Source organism: Pinus tabuliformis, chromosome 8 (assembly GCF_031772625.1).
Source record: "Pinus tabuliformis cultivar Carrire ecotype Pingquan chromosome 8, CPIR1, whole genome shotgun sequence".
In the NCBI taxonomy this organism is placed as follows: Eukaryota; Viridiplantae; Streptophyta; class Pinopsida; order Pinales; family Pinaceae; genus Pinus; species Pinus tabuliformis.
Window position 1 is genome coordinate 1672581940 of NC_142294.1, and position 24400 is coordinate 1672606339.

Here is a 24400-nt window from a genome sequence, read left to right on the forward strand (position 1 = left end):
CCAGGCGCACTCATGGCAGCGGCTATGCTCCTCTGCGATCGCAAAACCCAGACGTAGACATTGTGCCAGCAGTAGCACTAGCCGAAGGAGGGAGGCAGAGCCCTATTGCAGGGATGCCGGGAAGGATTGAGAACCCAGCAGCAGGGGCTACCAGGCAGGGGGCCTGTGGAGGGCTGCAAGGGCTGAGGAAGCAGGGGCGCGGGAGCTTCAGTTCAGAACGCGCGCGCAGATCACCCTGAAACTCAGTGCTGCCCTCCATTTTCATTCGAAGTGAAATATCGTATTAAACATAGGTTTGATCTAAAGTGGTCATTGTATTAAATATAAAGTTTTGTCTTAAAATATTTTTGTCACAAAATGCTTTTGTCTTAAATATAATGTTTTGTCTCAAAATAATTTTGTCTTAAATTGTTTTTCTCTTAAAATAATTTTGTCTTAAACTATTTTTTTCTTAAATATAAAGTCTTGTCTTTAAATTTTTGTCTCAAACTACTTTTTTCTTATATATAAAGTTTTGTCTCAAAATATTTTCGTCTTAAATTATTTTTGTCTTAAATATAAAGTTTTGTCTTAAAATATTTTTGTCTCAAACTACTTTTGTCTTAAAATATTTGTCTTAAACTATTTTTGTCTTAAATATAAAGTTTTGTCTTAAAATATTTTTGTCTCAACCTATTTTTGTCTTAAAGTCTATATTTAAGACGAATCAATTGATATTAATTTTTATTGTAAAATAACTAAAATAAAAAATGAGTTTTTGAGATGAAAGATTTCTTTCGTCTTAAAAAAATGTCTCAAAAGTGACCTTGGTGTAGTAGTGACAGCGTATATGCTAGTTGGCCTTGATACAACTGTGTATGTACACAGGTTTCTGCATATGGAAGTAGCGTACGTCTCATGAGATCTGTTTTAGATACTTCTGTTTATTTCTGTAGTATTATGGGTTTAGGATTGGTGTTTGGTTATAGTTATTGTTTTCTGGGCATAGCATACTGTGAAGTGATTGATTGATTCAGTATTGGTTTGTACAAGGAGATTAGTTGTTGGAGTTATACTTGATGTTTGATTGACGTTATTCATGGATCCAGTCTGAAAATTTATGAAACGTGGTCCCTGGAAGAAAAGAGAAGGTTGTAGCCTTCTGTAGGTCAACACCTACATACTATTACTTCAGCTAGTACAAGAGCTAAGGGGGTTGTAGCTCCCTTCCACGAGAAGCTGGAGAATAAGAGAAGGTTGTAGCCTTCTGCGGGTAGTAGCCTGTGTACTGGTATAAGACTACACCAGTACAGAATCATTGTAAAAAGAAGTTTCTTATTTAAAAGAACATAGAGACAAATTGCACCAGGTGGTTTTCACCCACATTGGGTTTCCACCTTACATCTTGGTGTTCATGTGTGTTGTTTATGTGTGATGATTTGTTCTGCTACTCCTATTTACAGATCATATGGTTAATAATGTTCTGATGTACTCATTAAGGAACAACTAACTTATAAGCTCACTAAATATACGCTGGTTGCATTATACACAGTTGTGTATACACGTGGTTTTCCTTAACTGAAGTAGCGTATATGAATCTGAATATGGAAATGAAAAAATTATATTGATTGGATAATACTGATTCACCCCCCCCCCCCCTCTCAGTATTATTTCCAACAATTGGTATCAGAGTAGGTCCTTCAGAAGAAGCTTCATCGCTTGAAGGAAGATCTATCACCATGAGAAACTACAAAAAAGAAGCATCAATCAGGCCACCAACTTTTGATGGGAGCAACTTCGTCTATTGGAAGTTTAGAATCACCGCCTATCTTCAATCTCTTGGTACAGGAGTTTGGGATATTGTGGAATCAGGATACACATTTCCATCAGCAACTCCTACAGATACGGCTGGTAAGAAGCAGTATGAAACAAATGCAAAGGTTGTCAATACTCTATTAGGAAGTCTATCTCAATCAGAATTCGTGAAGGTTATGCAGCTCAAAACTGAAAAAGAAATATGGGACAAGATCGTTCTGAGATATGAAGGAGATGATCAGGTAAAACGAGCAAAACTACAAACTCTCAGAATTCAATATGAAAATCTCAGAATGCACAACGATGAAAGCGTGGCTATCTATTTGCTACGTATAGATGAGATTGTTAATTGTATGAAAAACTTGGGTGAAGAAATAAAAGAAGTTGTTTTGGTTGAAAAGGTTCTAAGATCTTTGTCCCCTAAGTTTGATTCAAAAGTTTCTGCCATAGAAGAAAAACAGAATCTATAGAGCATTACCATGTCAGAGCTGCATGGAATCCTAACTGCTTACGAAATGAGGAAAGGGGGACCATAAAATAGAAGAGAAGCCACATTCAAAGCCTCAAGAAAATGAGATTGCAATGATTCAGGATATATGTAAGAAGAAGAGGAAGAATCAAACTTTGTCAAGAACCTTCAACGAGGAACTGGAAGATTTAGAGGTAAGCTGCCTTTCAAATGCCTTTCTTGTGGAAGAGTCAGTCACTATGATGCCAAGTGTCCTCATAAAGATAAAATTGACAAAGGTAAGGAACCAGTTAGATGGAACAGAAAACAAAATGTAAGTAAGAAGAGCTATTATACACATGAAGACAGTGATGGATATTCAAATAGTGATGAAGATGAACAATGTAATGATTATAGACTTTTGATGGATTTTGAAGATGATGATTTCTTGGATGCTATAGATGAAGGTCTCTATGAAGAAATTTCTAAACTCAAAATTTGTTTAGAGGAAAATAATATGATTATAGATACTCTGACATTCCAACTTGCTGAAAGAGAAAAACACAATGAGAAGTTAGAATGTGAAATTGTGGGACTTAGAAAAGATATTGAGAAATCAAAAGCTCTTAATCTTAGATTTGCTAAAGGATCTGAAACTTTAGATGGGATTATCAAAGTGCAGCATTCTCCTCTAATCAAGACAGATCTTGGATATACTGAAGAAGCATCTCAAGCACAGAAGCAAGCATAGAAGCCATCCACCTCCAAAAATTATCTTGATACAGCAAGGAGAAGTGAACAAGTTGACAATCGACAGCAAAAGCATAATGCAGATCACCAGGTAAATCAGGGAAAAATAAATTCAAGAATGAACAAAGATTACCAGGTAAATCGGGGGCAATCTACTTCAAGGATGAACAGAAGCTACAACCAACCACAGGTAAATCATTCTCAATTTGCCTCAAGAATCGATGTCAATGGAAACTACAATCATTTGGTCGGTAGGTTTGATAATCGCAGGAATTTCTTCAATGGCCAATGTTTCTCTTGTCATAACTTCGGTCACAAAGTTGCTCAATGTGTTGCCTACAAGACCATCATGACTAGAGAAGCTCAAAAACAAAGGAGTATGACTTGGATCATGAAAAGGACCTACAATAGCTTTTCTTCTCTTGAGAATGAAGTAGAATGTTCTATTTGTAACAACTTCAGTCATGAAGATTCTGAATGCAGGAGTAGGTTTCGACAAACAACTCAGAAGGAGCAAGTTTCATTAAGTCCCAAAACATGGAGAAAGAAAGAATCGCAACTAGAAAGATGTGGGATAGCCTTATATGCAGAAGGACAGGAAAATCAGTGGTATATCGACATTTGATGCTTGAAACATATGACAGGTGATAAAGAAAAACTTCAGTCATATAGTGCCTTAGAAAAGGAGAGGAAGGTCTCATTTGGAAATGACACCCCTGCACTCATAAAAGGTAAAGGTTCTGTTCTTTTGAAAGAAAGGTAAAAGCTGGAAATGTTATGTATGTTGATGGATTAAATCATAATCTATTGAGTGTCAGTCAAATGTTTGATCAAGGAAATGAAGTAATATTTCGATCAAAAGGATGCATTGTTCGTGAGCTTGATACAGGAGAAACAGTGATCAAAGGCATAAGAACTCCGAATAATTATACATACTCAAGGGAGGGCAACAACAATGCTATCTAGGCAAGAATGATGAACACTGGCTATGGCACAGAAGATTGGGGCATCTAAGGTTCTCTCAGATAAGGAAAGCATGCAAATATCAGGTAGTTCGTGATCTCCCTAACATCATAATTCCAGACAATACAATATGCAAATCATGTCAGTTTGGTAAGCGAACCAGAACTAATTTCCCTGAGAAAGAAGGATCAGTCAGCAGGCCACTTGAACTTGTCCATACTGATGTATGTGGTCCATCTAGGAAAAGGTCACCTCGAGGAGAAGAATATTTTATATTGTTCATTGACGACTTTTGAAGGATGTGTTGGATAGGACTTATGAAGCATAAAGATGAAGATTTTGATAAGTTCAAAGCATTCAAAGCCTTGGTTGAAAATGAATCAGATCGCAGAATCAAATGCCTCAGGTATGATCAAGGAGGGGAATTTACCTCAAATGAATTTTTCGATTTTTGTGAAGAACATGGAATAAGAAGGGAATTCTCTACTGCAAAGACTCCTCAGCAAAATGGAGTAGTGGAAAGGATGAACAGAATGGTTCAACAAATGGCTCATGCTATGCTTGATGAGTCTAGAACTCTCGTAAAATTCTGGGGTGAAGTCGCATTTGTTGCAGTTACTATTCTCAACAAGACAAACGTCTGGGTAAACAACACTCACACTCCTCATGAACTTTGGTATGGTAAGACTCCCATGGTAAAATACTTCAAAATTTCTGGAAGCAAATGCTACATCAAAAATACTGAGGAAACATTGGCAAGTTTGAAGCTAGAGCAGATGAAGGCATTCTCCTTGGTTACTCTCCCAACAACAAAGCATACAAGTGTTAGAATAAAAGAATTGGAAAAATGGTTGAAAGTACTGATGTAGTGATTGATGAAGAAGGAAACACTCCTAGGCAAGTAAAATATGAAGATTTCGAAGATGATGAGGACTATCCTTCAAAATCAAATCAGATTCATGATGAAGAAGAAACCCATGAGGCAACAGAAGAACAGATAAGGATAGAAGAAAAGACTCCATCCAGGTACATTCAGAAGAATCATCCAGAAACTCAAATTTTGGGGCAGAAAGAGGCAGGTGTACAAACAAGGAGAACCATTTCAGAAGCCTCAAGATATCTAGCATTGCTCTCCTCCACTGAACCATAAAATGTAAGAGAGGCATGCAAAGATGAATGCTGGGTCAAGGCCATGGAGGAAGAACTTGAGCAGATTGAAAAGAACAACACTTGGGAGTTGGTTCCTAGACCAAAAGATAAGAATGTCATAGGAACAAAATGGATATTCAAAAACAAGCTGAATGAAAATGGAGATGTTTAGAAACAAGGCTAGACTTGTTTGTAAAGGGTATGCTCAACAAGAAGGCATAGACTTTGAAGAAACTTTTGCACCAGTTGCTAGACTTGAGGCCATAAGAATGTTCCTTTCTCTTTCTAGCTTTCAGAAGTTCAAAGTATTTCAAATGGACGTGAAATCTACTTTTTTGAATGGAGACTTGGATGAAGAAGTGTATATTGAGCAACTAGGTAGGTTTATCCTTGGAACTAATCCAAAACTTGTATGTAGACTCAAAAAGGCTCTCTATGGCCTTAAACAAGCTCCAAGGGCTTTGTATTATCGGTTGGATAAGTACTTCCATCAACAAGGTTTTACAAAATCATCAACAGATATCAGTTTATATATAAAAATTGACAACAATAAGTTGTTAATAATTGTTGTGTATGTTGATGATATCATCTTTGGTAGCAATGAAAAAGACATGAGTCAAAACTTTGCCTTGGTGATGCAAAAATAATTTTAAATGTCCCTGCTTGGTGAGCTCACATTTTTTATTGGTTTACAAGTCCAACAAAACAAAGATGGTATCTTTTTATCACAAACCAAGTATCTCAAGCAGATCTTGAAGAAATATGGGATGGGGGATTCGAAACCAGTATGTGCCCCTATGGTAACAAGATGCAGCCTCAGTCCAATGATGAATCAACAACAGTACAACAACCAATCTATAGATCCATGATTGGTAGTATGCTCTATCTAACAGGTACCCGACCAGACATTATGCATGCAGTAGGAATAGTTGGAAGATTTCAGGCAAACCCAAAGGAAACTCATCTTCAGACAGTTAAGAGAATTTTCAAATATCTTCAAGGAACTCAAAACTATGGCTTATGGTATCCTAGAGATACAGATCTCACACTTCATGCATATATAGATGCAGATTGGGCAGGAAGTGTGGATGACAGGAAAAGCACTAGTGGTGGTGCATTCTTTATGGGTTCCAGATTAGTATCTTGGTTCAGCAAGAAACAAAGTTCAATTGCATTATCTACAGCTGAAGCAGAATATGCGGCTGTTGCATCTTGTTGTAGACAACACCTTTGGATGATGTAAACATTGCAAGACCTTCAAATCACTTATACTCTGTTAGCTACCTATACCAATATGTTTCATATTTCATGATTGGCAAAGAAAGTTCCAAATATGCTCTGCTTTGGTGATACAAAGATCCCATATTTCCAAAAGGAGACAAGGTGTGTATATAGCTTCATGTTGATTAAGTTTTGATGGATGGTCCAAAAGCCTAATCTGGATCATGCCATGTTTCAATTTTTCTGTTGTAGAATAGAGAAAGAAGTCTGTCCAAACTGTTTAATCTTGGCAGACCAGTAGCTTAGGTAGAGAAGTAAGGCTCCCAACTGCTTAATCTGGGACCTTGGAAGCAATAAGGGTAGTTCTAGATAGAAAATCAAAAGGAAAAAGCCAAAGAAAAGAAAAGGCACATAAGGGTCTGCAAGTCTAAGTGCAACCTCCATGAAGAAACAAAAAATGCTAGGCAAGTAGATGGGTAGGCAGATGGGGTTGCAGAAATGTCATTCCTTACAATTCAATGTGTGCTAACCTATTCACAAAGGAATATCAATGGATTGAGAAGGTCTTCTTCTCCATCATGTTGCAGCAAAACAAAGAAGCATGACTAACTTCCTTTTCCCCCTTTTCACCTTCATTACTAACATCCCTTCATCAGTTGTGTTCATGAAAGAATTTGAGGTTTTATGCTGGTTCTTATTCCTTTGAAAGCCACATTTCTTGTCTAAAAATCTTTTTATTTTGATCTACTCCCTAAGCTAAGTTATCTTCACATAAACTTAGTGATTTCACTCCTCATTCACCTTTTCCATCCATATTGACCCCTAACTTCTATTATCTAAATCCCCTATGTTACCCTTTCCCTACTATTATAACACTATGGTGTATAAACCCCAAGCATTGTATAAATATCCCTCCCCTTGGCATTATAGCCATATGTTCACTATCAGGGATTAAATTGACATCTGGTCAGTTTAAGAGCCCTAAGCCTTACCCCTCTTTCCCCTTCAGAAGTCATTTAACCCATTAAACCCTTCATTTGCTAAGAAACCTTGCGATAAACCCCTTTTTACCCCTAACCCGCTTCATTTGCAAAATACATATAAAAACCCACTTTTTCCATTTATCCAAAGTCTTAGCGCTATCCGCATTTTTATAAAAAAACATTGAAAAAACCATGTAAACCGCCAAATTCCTAAGGTTCCCGCCGGGCGCAAATCTCAAAAGATATATTATTTTAATCCCACCCCCCATCCGTATCGTCCGGCCACCTCAACGATCCGTCGACCGTCGGATCGGGCCCTTTTCATCCGACGGCCCTCGTGCATTTCGGACTGGCCCCGACGTCCGAAAGATACCGTCCAAAATTTGTCAGAGGGTGACGTCAGGCCTCTGCCACGCATCACCCCCACATCGTATCGGAGGCCCCTCTGACAATTCTGCTTCCGTATGGAAGGCGGTGCGATATGAAACCGCTAACCACTTCTGGTTTCGGTGAACCCGCCTGCCAGCGTCACCGCCAGCGTCATCGCCGCGTCGGCGCCCCCGTCCGCCTTTGCTCCACCTGTCTGCCACCTCACCATCCCCGTGGATCTCTTTATGCTGCCATGTCACCCGATGACATCATGCTGACGTCATCCGACCTTGACCCCACCTGATGACGTCATCCAAAAAAAGCGCCAATGTTCCAAAAAATCCATATTTTGGCCAAAATTTCGCGTTTTTTGCACTTTTTGCAAAAACGGTGTTGAGTCTTGAAAATGTCATTCATTTGCATTACACTTTCACTATTATGTCCATTATATCACCTCCATTTCACCTCCATTTCACTACTATGTCACCACATTCATTCCACTTTCATTATCATTGGGCCACCTTTATGTTTTTCCAATATTTATTATTTCTAAGCCTTTTAAGTGAATTTGTGGTTAAACATTAGAAAATAATGTGCATATGCTTATACCTAACAAATGGGTTGAGATTGTTGACATGTGTAGGTTGAAAGGAGGCTTCTAGAAGACCCTTATGTGGCACTCTAAGGCCAAATTCGAATTTGGTTGGAAAGAATCATGGGATCATGAGGATATGTGTCACATCTCCTAATTGTATTGTAACTCTAAAAAGACATGTGTCTTATCAGTTCCTATTTTGATTAGGACTCTAGAGGTAGAGGGAGAGATTCATGGACTATCATTAATGAGATGGCTCTCATCTTTTTGTATAAATAGGAGATCTCTCTCCTTCATTTGCTAGTCTTTCCTTTAGTCTTTTCTTAGTCCTTTTAGTTTGTTAGTCCCATGGCTTTTGAAAGCTTTGGAGAGCTTTGTTGTACTTTGCACTTTTGAAGAAATTGAATAAAGCTTTGATGTTCTCAACATGGAAGGAGATGTGAAGTAGATGTCATGGAGCATATTAGGATGTAAGTAGATTAGATTTCATTTTGTAAATATTGCTTTGTAGAATGTAAGGTAGATTAGATTTTCATTCATGCAATTTTAATTTATGCAAGTGTGTTTAATTTTGCTTTGATTTCATAGGTAGTAGGGGGCCCCTGCCTTGTACAGTTTGAATTACTGCATTTTATTTTCTCCCGGGATTGTGTGTCTTTGTTGTATTTGCTTTATCTCTAATGGTATTTTCAGTTGTCATATTCATAAGTTGCTGCCTTTATTTTATTTTTCTAGCTTGATTTCTAGTTTAGTTTCTCAAGTTGTATGCTAACATATTGATGGTCTCTTTATCATAAGTTGTTCATCTTTAAGAGATCAGAATATTAATAAATTACAGCTTGCTTTGAGTACTTTTTAGACTAATCTCTAACTACTTCTTAATCGTGTTTCACATAATCCCATATGTTGGAAGCAGAGAGTTAGGAAGAGTTGAACATTATAACTGGTCTTTAAAGTGGATTTTTCTTATTTTGATTACTTTTTAGACTTATTTCTAACTACTTCTTAATCGTGTTTCACATAATCCCATATGTTGGAAGCAGAGAGTTAAGAAGAGTTGAACATTATAACTAGTCTTTAAAGTAGTTTTTCTTATTTTTTTGCAGCAGCATGAGTAGTGACTAGTGCCATTAGAAAGTGGTTTTTATGCTTTGCTTTCAGTTTCATTTCAAGTTATTTCTTTCAAGCTCTTTCTTTGCAAGTTTAATGTACAGTTTGAATTACTGCATGCCTTCAAGTTGATTGTAGATTAACGATGCACATAGCCTTCTAATGAACTAATGACGTGATAGAATCATCTTGTCCTTTTGCTGTAGCAACAAGGATACTGGGTCTCATATTCATTCTCTCATTATTTGATTATTGCATGTAAGAACAAAACCCCAAAAACAACATAAACTATAAAACAACGAAGTAAGAGAAAGGTTAACTAAGCACATATAGTGCACCACACTTCATCAGTTTACGATACCCGGATTGATAATTTATGTAGAGAAATTTAAGACATTAAATTGACTAGACAAACGGCTGTCGTTTTCTCTGCATGTTTTTCACGTCCAAACTCACGCCAACCTGTTGAATTCGACCTAGAGAACGCTGGCGCGCCATTTCCACCTGCATTCGTGACCATTGTTAACAGTTGCCAGGTATTTATCCCTGTAAATCCCTCCTGCGCCTCGTTTTGTCTGTGAATCGCCAAAAATAGCTTAAAACAGTGAAAAAACACATAATTCACCGGCGAATCCCCTGTGCCTAGTCCCCATTTGCACTATAAGGTCGAAATTCACCAGCTGAGCTTTATATTACCAGAGTTTTCATAAAACTTACATTCTGTTCGCGCAATCGTGGACTGGTAGCCTAAACTGCACCAATTTGCTGTGAAAAAGAGTTTAAAGCCAGGCATTTGTCTTATCCATACTTCGAGCAGTATTTCAATTGCTGTAATTAACCATTTATTCTCTGTTCATCAGTAATTCACCTTTCTTTTTAAAGAAAAACTCTCTGGTGTTTCTCTGCACAGTAACACCAGTTTATAAACAACAGAAATCCTAAAAGTGACCATGGATCCTCCAGTAGCACCTGTAGCCTTGAATGTTGCCCCTTTAAATGCCCCTCAGAGAGAATTGGAATGGCAACCTCTAGCAGACCTGGATTATCAAATATCAGAGGAAATGTTGATGAAGACCAAGTTCCACATCCACCTGCTAAATGAATTTAAGGCTAAACATGAGAGTGGAACAGATGTATTGAGCATATGGGACTCTTTTCTCCCTATCTTCAAGCTCCCTCAGGTCAACCAGTTTCCTGATTTAATCCACCTATGTGACGAATGCTATGACCCTACTCAAAGGGCTGTGCTTGACCCTTCAGGCTCAGTTGTTTTCTATATCACCCCTGAAGCTATCAAAGAGATGCTGAACTTCAAGACTGAGAAGAAATTAGTTCCTTTATCACTAATAGATTTGATAAATCAAGGAGCTAGATTGACAGATTCTCAGGTCACCAAACTCAATCAACTGTACATTGGCTCTGACTCTGTGAAGTATCCTCCTATTAACCAAGTATACCTCAACCAATTGGGCAGAGATCTTGCAGACATGGTTAGTCCCATTTTGGGCTATAATTCAATTGAATTTGTTGATGAAACTGTGCTGGTGATCATGCTCATGTTCGCTCCTCGCAAGTCTCCAATCTGCTATGACTATGCCACCTACATCTCTGATAAGATACATGAGCAGTTGATGAACTTGGCAAGAGAAAGGGTGTTCAGATACACCTCTTACATCTACCACTTAATCCTATATTATCAACATGAAAAGTTTTCTTTTGCTGTGAAAAGAGTGGATGCCCAAGGCAATCCAAGGTCAGTGGTCTATTGGTCCTCTGCCTTCCACTGCAAATCTGACTCTCCATATACTTACTGTGAGTTCATAGATCTCTTCATCCACCCAGCCATGTCTCTGATGATGAGCTCACCTCCTCCAAGACTAACTGATGAGATGCAAAGGGTACTTCAGTTGTCTAAATCTTACAGCATTGGGGACTGGTACTTCTACCAGAACCACACAGTTATAAGGATATATGGGTGTGAGTTGCCCCCATACAGATTGCCCAAATATGTGCCCATGAGATTGTTTGCCCTGGAATACTTCAGGCAATTTGGGAATGCTGATGTGCTACACTTTTCAGGCAGAGGCAAGAAAGCACAACTCAAGGTCAGGAACCAATTAGGCCACTTTATCTACAACAAAAGGGAGGAAGGTTGGCAAGAGGCGGATAGAATGTTAGAATCCCTTGGCTTGCAAACCAGTTTCCTTTGGAAACCTTATGACCCCAATCACTTCATAAGCCTAAGAAGGGTCAAATATAGGCTGGCCAGTTATGACCATGCAATACTTCCTCATATAGAAAAGTATGCAAATCAAACAAAGTGGAGGCGAGGAACCTTAGAGGAGCCTATCACACAAGAAGAGTTAAATCAAAGAGCACTAAGAAATCTGAAAAAGGTGGCTGACCTAGAGCTTTGTTCACAGGTGTTTTCTCTTCCAAGCACTCAAGTGGGAACAGCTGCATCTTCCTCCACAGCAAATCAGCAAGCAGCCAAAGCTACTGAGCAAACCTCTACCAAAGGCAAGGAAAAGGAAATGGAACTAGAACAGCCACCTCATGAGGAGGTACAACAGCAACAACAACAGGTACAACAGCCACAAGAGGGGCAACAAGAGAAAGAGCAGCCACTACAGCAAGAAAAGGCAGCTGAGGCCCCAATTTTTACTGAGCAACAACCACCACAAATTGTGCCTCCTAGGCAGGAAACAACAGCTGAAACCTCAATCCTCCAAACCCCACAAAAGGAGGATATAAGTAGAAAGAGGGACAGAGAGACTCCCCTCACAACAACAACAACTCAAGGGGAGAAAAGACACAGAATGAATCCCCTTTCAGAAGAGGAAATGCCTATGGGGCAATCCTTGGGCATGGGCCCACCAAGTATGGAGGCCTCAGCAAGTTCCTTCCAGCAGGAACAAGAGAGGATAGTGGGAGGAGAAGTAAGCTCCTCAAGCCAGCAGAGAGAAGGTGAACTGAGCATCAAACAACAGTTCATTGACATAAAGAGGAGGAATGAGCCAATAAAAATACAGCTATATAATCATTTGTTGAAAATGGCTCCCACTAACCAGCAAAGACTAATGTCTGCATATGATGTTAATGAAGGCAAAATGATCATGAGTCACTTCATGCCAACTGCATTGCAACCACAGTCCCCTGCAGATTACATAAGGACCAACCTTGAGGTCCTTGCCAAGGACATCCACCCAATGGACAAAATCGAATTGCATAAGCAAACGGGTGAGATGGTGTATGCCTCCTTGGCAGATAAGACATTGGATAACTACAGGCTAGAAAATAGCCTAAATAATATAGCTGCCCAACTTGAGTTGGAGAGAGCATCCTCTCAAGCAAAGGAAAACAGGATCAGGGCCTTAGAAGATATAATTATAGAGATTGGGCATGACCCCAAGGACATCAAGGGCATACAAGCATTATTGAAATTGAGGGATGCAGACATGGCAGCATTGAGGAAAAAGATCAAAATCCCAGCAACTATTCACCCTCAAACGGAAGAAGTTGCCCAGCTGAGACATGATCAAGATGCGGCAACTTTGCTGGTGTCTTTATACAAACAGCTGATCCAGACTCAAGAAAAGTTGGGAGAATCAGAGGCTGCACAGGCAGCATTGCAAGCAGCATTACAACAAAATGAAGGAGGTCAAACATCTCAGCCTCCTCTAGAAATAATTAACCTTGAGGAAGCTCCTCCAACTACTGCTCCCCTCACTCAACAAACAGAACAGGCAACACCTTCTACCTTAGCACCACCACCAACAACAGAGCAGGCCCCAAGCCTGGACATGCAAAAGCTAAGAAATGAGATTCAGGCCCTGGAAGCCCAAATGACAGAACTAAATGAGGCCAGGGAGAATTTAGCCAAGGTAAATGAAAGATATGATAAATCCAAGCAGACTGTGGCAGAAAAGGGCAGGGAAATAAAAGCCCTCAAAGACAGGATAAAGGAGCTGGAGAAGGAGCTCACACTGGATAAAGTAGTGGCTGAGCTCAAGACAGTGCTATGGGCCAATATTGGCCAATCCATCACTGATCAATGGCAATATATTGAGACAATTTATGAGCAGTTGGAGCTCATTGCAAAAGCACAGAGGGAAATCCAGAGATCAAGGGCCTCTCTAGGCAATATGCCTGAAGTTGCCAACAGGATGATCAATGTGCTTAATAATAGAACAAGTGCTCAGTTAGAAACTATGGGAATCTCCAACAGGACTGAGACTATTTTGTTAATAAAGAGGGTCCTAACACTAAGAAGCCTGGTGCAGACATTAGAAAGAAGGACCCAAGACATGTAGACAGAGGTCAATAGATTCATGGACAAATTTGTGGCATTGCAAAAAAGAGGTCTCCCTGGCTTACTGAACAGCACAGGAAGGCTACTTACACATGAGCAGTATGCCAAGAGGGTCAACACATTCGCCACAAATCAGATCACTGAAAGGCCCAGCACCTCAGAGGAAACAGGGCCAGCTACAGGACAAAGTCTCTACAACAGGGTAGAAAACTTATTTTTTATCATGGATGAGATCAAACATCTGTTTGAAGTGCCTCCCAACTTCTACAAATACATAGAGGCAGATGAGACATTAGCGGCAATTCTGAGACATCAATTGCCCACACAGGAATACTGGACCAAAATGATACAGTTGATATTATAAACCAGAGCCTGTAAATCAAATTTTCATTTAAATTCATAGGTGATCATGCACAGGAAAATTTGATAACACCAGCATGCATGAAAAGGAAAAGGCTGGGCCAACTCAGCAGAACTAATCGGCCAATAAAGCAAGATTGACAGCTACAGATGACAGGGCCAAAAAACTACAGCACGACAGCCATAAAGGCACATTTTTCTAGAGTTAAAGCAGAACGTTCAGACCGACTCAGTGGCCTCCAAAGGTCAAAATATCTTCTGACATACATAAAGAGCACTTATTTTGTATTCAATGATGTAATAACTTTCTTATCTACTATCTTGAAAAGTGGGTGAACATGTTCATTTCTAGAATGACTCAAGGCTCCAGATATTTTGTATGACCAATTGTATATATTCCCCCCTCGCATAATCTTGCAGAGGTTGTTGTGGATCTCTCTTCAAGAGTTTCTTATGCTGTAAATTTCCAGACTATTAATACAAAAGCTGATGGAATTTCCAAAGCTCTGCGTTGTTTGATGCGTTGTGCTGTTTAGCTGAATGTTACAGGATTCCTGCGTACTTCATGAATCAATAAGTTCTCTTCAAACTCTTCGTTATGTGTTTTGTCATCTTTCCATAGCTCAGTCATGCTTCTATGTTTCATAGTTAATAGCAAGGAAAAAGAATAGTTCTAGGATTTAATCACGGATTACCCTGGACTCAATCTATGCTATTATAAATGTTTTCCTCAGTTACAGTTATAAAGGTGTAATTCTTAATTGCTACACCTCTACACTATATCTTTCACAGTGATTATTGTTTTAGGAAATTCAAGTCTGCTTCCTATGCAATATATCTCTTTCTCACACTCCCAGCTTAGTGGAAAATTCTCAATTGCTTTCCACTGGTTAATACACACTCCACCATCAGAATTCCCAATTTGTTTCATGAAGTATTTAAATGGCCCTGTAATTTCAGTAACTCAACTCAATATTTCAAAAAACCTGTAGTCACAGACTCCATAGCCCAATGGATTAGAACTGTCTGAAGTTTTTCCACCCTAGATACAGAAAGATATCCCTCAACCAAAACATAAAACAAAACCCTGAACATTATAGCTAGCCTAAAATACTATCAAAATAGAGACAAATCATAAAGAGAGAGCCCTCTCTGATTACAGTTTGGCTAGAAACTGTAATCCAAAGATTGGTTAGTGGTTACCCCGGCCGTATTCCCTTGGGAGTCAAAGGGAACAACCTGGGAGTTAACATAATTGGCGACTCCGCTGGGGACGGCATATTATTTTTCAACTATGGTCTGTCCATAGACTGTGGTTCTAAAAGCTTGAGCAATCCCTTAAAACAGTCCTAAAATATCCTAAAAATACCAAAAAGAAATTCAGAAGCTGGCTCCCAAGAAGAATCCACGATATACAAGGTCAAATCCTGACCCAAATCCACCAGCTGTTTTTGAAAATCCTAATACAATCCCTAAAATCATTAGGAAGCAGCAGGGACAGGAAACTCTTGCTGATTCAAGTCCTGAGACTGCTCATCCAAACCCTGTTCCAACTCCAATCAAGGTTCTATTTCGGTCTACCCTTGATTCCCCCAGTTCACCATCCACATCTCAAAGCCCTCCTTTCACACCTCCATCCACTGCACATATTCCCTTGACCAACATTCTAGTTTCCACCTTTCCCACTACCCCTGTTGTACCAGTCATTCATGCTATCCCAGTTATCCCTGTCAACCCTATAAATCCTGCAAATATGGCTAATAGATATGCACCCCTGCAGTTACCTGCCAATGCTCCAGCTCTACCTCAGGACTATCAATCCAAGATCTCATATTTTGACTCCACTGGCCCTTTCACAGCAATTCAGCATGCCAGAAGGATGCAAGACCACTTTGAGAACTATGAAATAGATGATGACAGTGTGAGAATGAGAATCTTTGTTCAGAGCCTCACAGGGGATGTAAGAACTTGGTTTAGATCACTGGCTGCAAATACCATCACAACTCCTGATGACCTTTATCAAGCCTTTACTAATAGATGGGAGAAGAAGAAAGATCCCTTGCACATACTTGGTGAATATGACACAATCAAATGAGGTCCTCAAGAGACCGTTTTGGAGTATTGTGCAAGATTCAATAATGTATATAACGCAATACCACAAAATTTAAGACCTCCCCCTGATTTAGCCTTGTACAAATTTCCTGATGGTTTTGACCTTGATATGGCATATCAATTAAAAGAAAGGGCGCCTGAAACCCTTGAAGAAGCCCAAAAGGTTGCTGTCACAGTAGAGGCTAACCTGATTGCCAAAAGAAACAGGGCAAGATTGGAAAAGAGAACCACCTTCAAAGAAGAACCCTCTGCCTTTGATCAAAAACTGGATGCAATACTTACTGGTATGAAGAGATTGGGTGATAGAGTAGAATCAGTTGAGAGAAAGTCATCATGGGAAGCACCACAAAATAACCCTATCAGGAATCCAAATTTTAGGAGAAATCAAAACCCAAACACTGGAAAAACAGGTTCTGATCCAGACATAAGGCCTCCTTTCCAGGAAAACTATATTGAGGCATCCACTTCGAATGAGCAAACAGATGACACCCACATTAACCTAATGGGCCTGAATGATGAGCAACAAGTTTTCTTGAGTCAAGAGGATCATAAAGATGATGACATTCAGCAATTCCAAACCAGGTCAGGTGAGTCATTTGACTTTAAACAAGGATATGACACAGCTGTTTATGAAGTTCATAAACAATACAAGCTAAGAAGCAGAACTATAAATGTGACACAGCCTGACAAGACAAAGGACACTACACAGCCTAAGAAAGCTATTATCACAGAACCAAGTGACAAAACTTGTCCAATTACAGATGAGGTAACAGTTGAGGAAATAGCTGAAACTTCTCCCTCAAAACAGCAACCAGTAGATTCATCACCCTTGCAGCCCAATCCAAGTAACACTCCTCAAGAGATGAGTAAGAAGGACAAGCCGCAAGACCGAGATAAGAATCAAGAAGAAGACTTAGTGAACAAGGAAAAGACTGTCATCCACAACCCCAAAATCCAATCTGAAAAGCCCTTTGACTTAGAAGCTGAAATTGGCAAACTAAAAGTAGCTATTCCTCTTTCAGAACTAGCCAAGCATGACATTTATAGACAACAAATCAAGAACTCCCTTCAAATTACTCGTAATAAAGATAATGTCAATGTGTTGGATGACACCCCTGAATTACTGTTCGGTCCAGAAGTTGATGGAAAAACAACAGTCACAGGTGTCTTACCTTTCTATGTCAGCCTGCATGTTCATGACAAGATACTACACAACGCAATGTTTGACTCAGGTGCCTCTCACAACTTGATGCCTAAATCAGTCATGGAAAGATTGAATCTAGATATTACAAGACCATACAAGGACTTATTCTCATTTGACTCCAGCCAAGTTAAGTGTTTAGGTCTGATAAAAGATCTATGTGTGTCCCTAGTTCAGTACCCAAATAAAACAATTCTAATGGACGTTGTAGTTGTTGATATCTCACCCAAATATGGGATGCTGTTATCAAGGTCATGGGGGGCTAAACTCCAAGGTTCCCTACAACTAGACATGTCATATGCAACCATCTCAGTCTTTGGTCAACCCAAGAGGTTATATAGAGAGTCACTTATGAAATACATGGTCAGCAGTGAAGAAAAACCTCAAAACTTTCCCATATATGCTGTCCATTCCGATATAGATTCATATATTCTCTTCAATGATAATTCAGGTCTTACAAATGATGAAGAAACCAAGACACATAAACAAGACCAGGACATTAATGAACAAGCTGCTGCTCTAGAAATCAAGCTAATTCAATCAAGTGATCAGACTGTCCTAGAAGACAAACTAGGTGAAAAACCAGAACTTCAACTTATGATCCCAGATCACAGAGAAGTTATTAAATCTCCCCTAGAAAAAGAGAACCTATGGTTTCTAGAATTTGATGGATCAGTTAACAAATTAGGGGCAGGAGCTGGGGTTTAGATACATAACAAGCAGAACAATCATGCAGAAGGTCGAGCCTATAGGCTAAATTTCAGATGCACTAATAACATGGCAGAATATGAAGCTCTCTTGCTAGGCCTTAAGCTAGTAAAATCCTTACAAGCCATAAAAGTTCCAATTATGGGAGATTCAGACTTGATTATCCAACAAGTAAAGGGAATTTTTGTTACTAATGATAAAAGACTGAGATCTTATAGATTTTATGTTGTTGAACTACTACAGTCCTTCACTGAATTTCAAATTACCAAGATTCCCAGGACCCATAAACTGCATGCTCATAGCTTGGCCACATTTGCAAGCACCTGCAAGTTACCTTTTAAGCCCCACCATTGCTTTACAGCTGAGGTAAAACACAGACCTTCTGTCCCAAACAATGTCAAATACTGGCAAGTATTTGAAGATGATGCACAAATAAATAATTTCCTAACCCTGCAACAAGAATTTGCAGGACTAAATATTGACATTGAGGGAGCAAGTCAATCACAAATACTTGAAAGAGCAAGTCAATCACAAAAACAGAGTGAACAGAATAACAAGCCACTATCACCCAAGACAGCTCACCAAATCCTACATCCAACAATTTTCAACAAAGACAATATACAAGAAATTCAACAAATCAGTTGTGAAGAAATGGCTGATGCTGAGGCTGAAGTGATACAATTGAAAGACAATTTTCTTCCAACAGGCCTAACTCCACTAGAGGATATTTTTGATTCAAATGATGTCCCTAGAAAACCAAAAATGCAGCCCCTTAACTCTGCCATTGAAGAATGCAACATTGGAACCATTGAGAAACCCAAGATAATAAAATTATCTGCATCCCTACCTCCTGATCAGAAGCCTAAATACATTGACCTTTTCAAATAGTTTCAAGATGTTTTTGCATGGAGTTATGAGGACTTAAAATCCTATGACACCTCTGTGATTCAACAAACTATCCCTCTCAAGGCAAATCAAAAACCCTTTAAGCAAAAATTGAGGAGAATCAATCCTATGCTTCTCCCAGCAATGGAGCAAGAGGTACAAAAAATGTTTAAAGCTAGTATCATAGCACCAATCAGGTTTTCTGATTGGATCTCAAATTTAGTGCCCACAAGAAAGAAAACTGGTGAAATAAGACTCTGTGTTGATCTTAGAAATCTAAACCAAGTGTCTCTCAAAGACAACTATCCCTTACCTAAGATGGATCACATTCTCCAAAGAGTGGTAGGGGCCTTGAGGATTTCATTGCTGGATGGATTCTCAGGTTTTAATCAAATCCTAGTGCACCCTGATGATCAAGACAAAACTGCATTCACAACCCCATGGGGAGCTTTCAAATATGTAAAAATGCCTTTTGGATTGAAAAATGCAGGGGCAACATTTCAAAGAGCAATGGATATTGCTTTTGCCAAGGAGATTCATGACTTTCTTGTCATTTATTTAGATGACCTCACACCTTTCTCAAAATCAAACCAAGAACACTTGAAGCACTTGAGGCAGATTTTCTTAGCATGTAGGAAATATGGAATTTCCTTGAATCCCAAGAAATCTCTATTTGGTTTGGAAGAAGGTAAGCTGTTAGGGCATATTATTTCAAAGGATGGCATAAGAATTGACCCGTACAGGATACAAGCTATCTTACAAATGCCCCACCCAAGAAACATCAAAGAATTGCAAGCCTTCTTGGGTAAGATCAACTTCTTGAGAAGGTTTATCCCAAACTTAGCAGAATTGATCAGATTACTAAATAACATGCTAAAGAAGGATTCAAAAGTGAAATGGACAGTTGAGGCAAATCAAGCCTTTGAAGGTATAAAATTGGCCCTTACCCAAACCCCAGTCTTAACAAATCCTCAATTTGACAGAGAATTTATCATTTTCTCTTTTGCCTCCCAGCATACCATTGCTGCTCTTTTATTACAGAAAGATGACCAAGGAAATGAGAAACCCATTTCTTTCTTTAGCAGAGCTCTTAGAGATGCACCTCTGAGATATCAAATCATGGAGAAACAAGCTTATGCTTTGGTCAAGGCCATTAAAGACTTTAGGATTTACATCCTTTATTCCCATGTTATAGCTTATGTGCCAAGTCCCATTGTAAAAGACATTCTCACTCAAGAAAACTTAGAAGGTAGAAGAGGAAAATGGATTGCCAACATCCTCGAATTTGATATTGAAATAAAACCTACAAAATTAATAAAAGGGCAAGGTTTGGCCAAACTAATGACAGAAGCAAACTTCCAAGCCTTAGACATAAACCAGCTGGACAATGAACCGGAGCTGGCGACTCCAAAGATCAATGTAGCCTTTGAACAATCCCCTTGGTACTCTGATATATGTTATGTGTTACAAAACCTGTGTGCTCCCCCAGGATTGTCCAGAACTAAGTGTAGGTTCCTAAAAATGAAAGCTTCAAGATTTTGTGTCATGGAAGGCAATTTGCTTTGGAAAAACCATGAGGGTATATTGTTAAACTACCTGATTGAAAATGAAGCTAACAATGTTACCAAAGAATTTCATGCAGGTGACTGTGGTGGACACTTGTATTGGAAGTCCACTGTGGATAAGATACTAAGGGCTGGTTACTATTGGCCCACTGTTTTCTCTGATGTCAAGAAATTTACCACCTCCTGTCATAAATGTCAAGTGTTTGAGGGAAAAAGAAAGTTACTACCACTTCCTTTGAGGCCTATTGCAACAGAGAGACCTTTCCAACAATGGGGCTTGGATTTCATTGGGGAAATTCACCCTTCATCTTCAGGCCAACATAGATGGATTCTAACAGCTACAGACTACTTTACTAAATGGATTGAAGTTGTTCCATGCAGACAAGCAAATGATTCCACTATCATTCAGTTCCTTGAGACCAATATTCTTTCTAGATTTGGTTGTCCTGATAAAATAATAACAGACAATGCTGCTGCCTTCAGATCTAAGAAGATGGTGAATTTCTGCCACAAATTTCACATTACCTTGGGCCATTCTACTGCATATTATCCCCAAGGAAATGGCCTTGCTGAATCATCAAACAAAAGCCTTGTGAACATCATAAAGAAGGTATTGGAAGAAAATAAGAAGAATTGACATAAGAAGCTTGTGAATGCCTTATGGGCACATAGACTAACAACCAAAAGATCAATTGGGATCAGCCCATATGAGTAAGTTTATGGATTAGAAGCCAAATTTCCTTCATCACTGGGAATCCCTATCATGAAATTACTTCAAGAGAATCAAGCTGAGCCAAATGATATGCAAAGAAGGATAAATCAAATAATATGTTTGCAGCAAACTAGAGACCAAGTTTACAGCAGAGTTCAAGTTTTACAAGAAAAGTTAAAGAAAGCCTTTGACAGAAGGACCAAGGCAGAAGATTTTAATGTTGGAGACAAAGTCCTCAAGTGGGACTCAAGAAGAGAAGATAAGGGAAAACATGGAAAATTTGATTCCCTTTGGAGAGGACCATTTGCTGTTCAAGCAGTACAAGGAAACAATACTTATTTCCTTAAAAGTCTTAATGAAACTGATTTGGATGAAGGTCCTGTGAATGGCAGGATGTTGAAGCACTATTTTGACTACTATCCATGAGTGCAGCATAAATTTCCCCTGTACATAATCATCTGTATATATTCTCTTTTAGCAGGTAAATAGTTCAGTTTGAGAAGTCACTACAAATAAGCAGAAAAGGGTCTTTACATCCCAGAAATTCCACAGAGGTAATAGCCTCTAGTTTTGAAATACAAAGCAGCACACTTCAAGTTTTGGTAAAAGCAGTCAAGGGCTAAGGCATTCTGACCTGCTGTTCTTGGCTCTTCAAATGGAAAAGCCATCCCCATGTGGAGCCACTGTTAGCTACCTATACCAATAGGTTTCATATTTCATGATTGGCAAAGAAACTTCCAAATATGCTCTGCTTTGGTGATACAAAGATCCCATATTTCCAAAAGGAGACAAGGTGTGTATATAGCTTCATGTTGATTAAGTTTTGATGGATGGTCCAAAAGCCTAATCTGGATCATGCCATGTTTCAATTTTTCTGTTGTAGAATAGAGAAAGAAGTTTGTCCAAACTGTTTAATCTTGGCAGACCAGTAGCTTAGGTAGAGAAGTAAGGCTCCCAACTGCTTAATCTGGGACCTTGGAAGCAATAAGGGTAGTTCTAGATAGAAAATCAAAAGGAAAAAGCCAAAGAAAAGAAAAGGCACATAAGGGTCTGCAAGTCTAAGTGCACCCTCCATGAAGAAACAAAAAATGCTAGGCAAGTAGATGGGTAGGCAGATGGGGTTGCAGAAATGTCATTCCTTACAATTCAATGTGTGCTAACCTATTCACAAAGGAATATCAATGGATCGAGAAGGTCTTCTTCTCCAACATGTTGCAGCAAAACAAAGAAGCATGACTAACTTCCTTTTCCCCCTTTTCACCTTCATTACTAATATCCATTCATCAGTTGTGTTCATTAAAGAATTTGAGGTTTTATGTTGGTTCTTATTCCTTTGAAAGCCACATTTCTTGTCTAAAAATATTTTTATTTTGATCTACTCCCTAAGCTAAGTTATCTTCACATAAACTTTGTGATTTCACTCCTCATTCACCTTTTCCATCCATATTGACCCCTAACTTCTATTATCTAAATCCCCTATGTTACCTTTTCCCTACTATTATAACACTATGGTGTATAAACCCCAAGCATTGTATAACTATCCCTCCCCTTGGCATTATAGCCATATGTTCACTATCAGGGATTAAATTGACATCTGGTCAGTTTAAGAGCCCTAAGCCTTACCCCTCTTTCCCCTTCAGAAGTCATTTAACCCATTAAACCCTTCATTTGCTAAGAAACCTTGCGATAAGCCCCTTTTTACCCCTAACCCGCTTCATTTGCAAAATACATATAAAAACCCACTTTTTCCATTTATCCAAAGTCTTAGCGCTATCCGCATTTTTATAAAAAAACATTGAAAACACCATGTAAACCGCCAAATTCCTAAGGTTCCCGCCGGGCGCAAATCTCAAAATATATATCATTTTAATCCCACCCCCCATTCGTATCGTCCGGCCACCTCAAAGATCCGTCGACCGTCGGATCGGGCCCTTTTCATCCGACGGCCCTCGTGCATTTCAGACCGGCCCCGACGTCCGAAAGATACCGTCCGAAATTTGTCAGAGGGTGACGTCAGGCCTCTGCCACGCGTCACCCCCACATCCTATCGGAGGCCCCTATGACAATTCCGCTTCCGTATGGAAGGCGGTGCGATATGAAACCGCTAACCACTTCCGGTTTCGGTGAACCCGCCTGCCAGCGTCACCACCAGCGTCATCGCCACGTCGGCGCCGCCGTCCGCCTTTGCTCCACCTGTCTGCCACCTCACCATCCCCGTGGATCTCTCTTATGCCACCACGTCACCCGATGACGTCATGCTGACGTCATCCGACCTTGACCCCACCTGATGACGTCATGATGACGTCATCCAAAAAAAGCGCCAATGTTCCAAAAAATCCATATTTTGGCCAAAATTTCGTGTTTTTTGCACTTTTTGCAAAAATGGCTGTCGTTTTCTCTGCATGTTTTTCACGTCCAAACTCACGCCAACCTGCTGAATTCGACCTGGAGACCGTTGGCGCGCCATTTCCACCTGCATTCGTGACCATTGTTAACAGTTACCAGGTATTTATCCCTGTAAATCCCTCCTGTGCCTCGTTTTGTCTGTGAATTGACAAAAATAGCTTAAAACAGTGAAAAAACACATAATTCACCGGCGAATCCCCTGTGCCTAGTCCCCATTTGCACTGTAAGGTCGAAATTCACCAGCTGAGATTTATATTACCAAAGTTTTCATAAAACTTACATTCTGTTCGCGCAATCGTGGACTGGTAGCCTAAACTACACCAATTTGCTGTGAAAAAGAGTTTAAATTCAGGCATTTGTCTTATCCATACTTCGAGCAGTATTTTAATTGCTGTAATTAACCATTTATTCTCTGTTCATCAGTGATTCACCTTTCTTTTTAAAGAAAAACTCTCTGGTGTTGCTCTGCACAGTAACACCAGTTTATAAACAACAGAAATACTAAAAGTGACCATGGATCCTCCAGTAGCACCTGTAGCCTTGAATGTTGCCCCTTTAAATGCCCCTCAGAGAGATTTGGAATGGCAACCTCTAGCAGACCTGGATTATTAAATATCAGAGGAAATGCTGATGAAGACCAAGTTCCACATCCACCTGCTAAATGAATTTAAGGCTAAACATGAGAGTGGAACAGATGTATTGGGCATATGGGACTCTTTTCTCCCTATCTTCAAGCTCCCTCAGGTCAACCAGTTTC

The 24400-nt window shown here is 39.4% G+C and overlaps 1 pseudogene; it reads right to left on the minus strand.

Annotated features, from left to right (window-relative positions):
* LOC149242614 (DNA polymerase delta catalytic subunit-like) overlaps positions 1-23449 on the minus strand; it is a 60304-nt pseudogene extending 36855 nt beyond the window's left edge.
* Between the last annotated feature and the right edge of the window lie 951 nt (positions 23450-24400).